At 41.6% G+C, this 3580-nt stretch overlaps 1 protein-coding gene across 2 annotated transcripts in view; it reads right to left on the reverse strand.

The window, feature by feature from the left end:
- Positions 1–1912, reverse strand: part of slc39a6 (solute carrier family 39 member 6) — a 13882-nt gene extending 11970 nt beyond the window's left edge. Inside the window, exon 1 of one of the 2 annotated variants that reach the window (XM_035670099.1) lies at positions 1377–1633. The gene's annotated coding sequence lies outside the window, so the exon portion shown is untranslated. Of the gene's footprint in view, positions 1–1376; positions 1634–1777 lie in introns of those variants that run through there. The other variant, XM_035670098.1, reaches the window with a different exon arrangement.
- Positions 1913–3580: the final 1668 nt, after the last annotated feature.

Here is a 3580-nt window from a genome sequence, read left to right on the forward strand (position 1 = left end):
GGGGGGGGGGGGGGTATTTTAACTAAACCATGAAGTGATGAAATGTGACAGACCTAATAAAGAAGTTATAGCAGTTAGTTCGCTCACTGCACTACATTTAGATCTTTTGTCTTTTTGTAGTTCGGTTGCGACACACTTAAATCATTCTGAGAAATTCTTCCCTCAGATGTTAAAAGAGTCACAGAAATTTAAAATAGCAGCAGGAAACAGCAACGACACAACACTGTGTGCGGATGAGTCGTGCGTCTGTGATACTCGACGTTGAGTCATTCGCAAAAGTTCCCTATAAAGGCGTCACAACAGACGTAAAGCAACAAATTCAAGAAGCTGGAGCCGAGTCGTGCTTTTAAATCCTGTGTGTAAAGTTCATTTTCTGTCGGTCGAGTCATTTAAAAGCAGTTTTTCTTCCCTTTAGAGGAAGAAAGTGAAACCGACAGACGAGGAAGTATTGTCTCCTGCTACACGTGTTCAGTATAGCATGTATTTATTACAGTTTATTTACATGTTTGAGTAAAAATCAAATCACTACAATGTAAAAATATTACATTAAAAAGGGAAAAGTCTGTCAGAATACCAATATAAAGCTGGTTTACTGTCACTAATGTATTATTACAGCATTGTACACTTATATAAATATACTGCAATGGAGCTAATTCTGCACATTTTATATTCTGTCGAGGTTTCATTTACTTTACAATACATAATATATCATAAGATAACCAACGAGTTCATATTTTTTAATTTAAAAAAGGTGGTGGTTTTAAAGAAAGTAGGTCCCCAGAGATAACACTGAATAAAGAGATATATTTGTGCACATACACCATCACATCATCTGTATATAAGACGCTGCATATAGAGCACATACACTCTCTGTTTAAACCAATAACAGGTCAACACAATGCTACATGACAACCAGCACTCACTGTTAACGTTTAATCATGTGTATGGATGAACCCTGTTGTGTTGTCAGTGGGGCTGAATGACGAGAGAGCTTTTTAAGGATTATTATAACCGGATATAGAACAATACTCCCATGAGCTCACACCCCGCTTCAGAGCCAACCTACAGCCCACTGTGGGGTTTCTGACAGATGGAAGCAGTTGGGTGGATTTAAATAAAACTAGTGAACAGTTGCTGTTTCTTTGTTGGATGTTAAGCCGAATAGAAAAGCACCTTTTGAGTAATTGGATTACAAAACTCCCGTTACATTGAGACAGTATTCGCCCTGTTGCAGCAGATTATATTACACCGGTGCGTTTTCTGAATGCAGTCTGGCGCACACTGACGTTAGCTTCACGGAACACACAGCGCGTCGTGAATAAGAGTGAATAATGTTTACAGTATATAACTGATGCTAATGCTAACACGGCTCTCACCTCTTCAGTGTGTGAGGTGAGTTAGCTCGCTGTTAGCCACCCTGCTAGCCGCGGTCCTCCGGTATATTCCCCGGGAGGATGCTGACAGACAGCCGCTGCCAGGTGGCCTCGGCCCGGGCTCAGGCCTCGGGCTGCTGCCGAGGCTCGCACCAACAGATATTAAGCCATAAAACTACAGCAGAGCCTCCTCCCGCCGCGGTCCGAGCAGCAGCACCGGAGGTAAACAGTAACACGTTGTGTTTGTGCGCGCTGCACCAGCCCGGTGCCGTGTGCACAAAGACGGTGAAACCCGGAAACCGCGCCGCCGCTGCCGCCGCCGTGCGGAGCGGACGAGCTGCTGTTCGAGTCCGGGCCGCAGATAACAACCGTAATGAGCTCCTAGAGGTGTGGAAACGACTTACAGTGAACGTAAACGCGGTGTTTTGTCCTCTCCGGTTGGTGTGTGTGGACGCTGCCCGGTGCCGCGCGCTGCTTTCCGCTCCGGTAACGAAGGCTTAATGGATGAGGGTTAGTGCCGCGTTCAGGGTCTGCGGGGAATCTGAGAGACACGACACAGAGACGACCATCAGCCGATAGGGGGCGCTACACATATTAATATTAATTATCTGCTGTCTACTTTAAGAGCTGTTTGTTTTATTATAACGCTCAGATTTTGTGCACATTCTTGTACATTTCATTTATTGAATATATTCAGCCATATTGTACCTATTGTCTCTTTTTATTGTCTCTATTTTTATCTTTATTTATATTTCTCTGTTTACTTTAATAAACAATCTTACCTATTTGTCAATAAACCTGATCCTGATTTAGTTTCCTGAACCAAAATAAATTATTCCCAAACAAACCTTTTCCTTATTGGGGCCCTTTTCTATATTTTATCTATATTTTATAGTATATTCAATGTATAACAATAAATAATAACAGTAAATAACAGCTGATAAACTGAACAATAAACCTAAACAGTAAAAACACAACAACTGAGATTTGGTTGAATGTTTGAGCAGATTATTGGCTGTAATTATTGATCAGAGATCCTCATATTTATATGTTTATATATATTTCTTACCCCGTTGGTAGAGGAGAGGAGGAAGTTGACTGATGTTTGCTGTTATTGGAGCAAACAGTGGAGGGACTTCATAGCTTCACTGTTTATTCCAGCCGGGGAGAGAAACAACAACTAAACTCAGATGAAGTATTTTCCGAGCAGCACTTGAAGGCAGCACCTTGAAGCAGATGCTAAATGAGGATGTTAACATGTGACATGTGCTCTGTTAACATGTGACAGCACTGGAGGTCTGCAGGTCTGTGACTAAAGTAATGTTTACAGGGCTTGTAATGACTCTAAAGTGATTCATGAACTTTAATTAATAACGTTTACTGTGAATTAATAAAACCATGGATCTACGGAAGCTGAGAACGGCCATGGATTTTTCTTTTTAGAAAAGCTGAAGCAGCCGGATAGAGAGGAGTTTGTCAGCCTCTCATCTGATAACCAGTAGCACCTAAACAAACCCAGTCAAGTAAAAGGCAGTTTTTCCTTGCCCCTGTCTCCAAGGTCTTGCTCATGGTTGGTACTGTTGGGTCTCTAGTAACAATGTTATAAGGAGTTCGGGTCTAGACCTGCTCTATTTTTGAAAAGTGTCCTGAGATAACTTCTGTTTATGATGCGCTTATACAAAAACATTGAATTTAATTAAACAACACAATGTAAAGCTGTTTGTCGCAGCTCCTGTGGTTGAACAACAAGACGGTACACCCATTATTATTTTGTTATCACGAGATAACGATCTTTGTTATGTCGAGATAACGAGATAATAAGTTGTTATCTCGAGATAACAGTGCATAAAAAAAAGAAGAATCCATGGCCGTTCTCGGCTTCCGTATGAATCGTCTCATGAGGACTGACATAAACAAAGCAGTGGTGCAAAGTTACATAAGTAAGTAAGTTCTCCGAGTCGCTCTCTCTCACTCGCTAACGTCAGCTTATAAAGGCAACACAGAGTCCAAAGTCAAAGTTAACATTACTGCAGAGCTTGTGGAACATATTGTCTGTGCTTTTAGCTGGTTAGCTGTGTCGTGGCTGTCGGTCTGGTGTTGGTTGCTTCGTGGTGTTGGCTGATGGGTGATTTGTAAACAGCGAGCTAGTTAGTAGCATGGAGCTAACGGTCCAAATAAAATATAGGAACATTGCAGATAGTAACGTT

The sequence above is a fragment of the Morone saxatilis genome, unplaced genomic scaffold (genome assembly GCF_004916995.1).
Source record: "Morone saxatilis isolate NCDOM2014 unplaced genomic scaffold, NCSU_SB_2.0 Contig23, whole genome shotgun sequence".
Taxonomy (NCBI): domain Eukaryota; kingdom Metazoa; phylum Chordata; class Actinopteri; family Moronidae; genus Morone; species Morone saxatilis.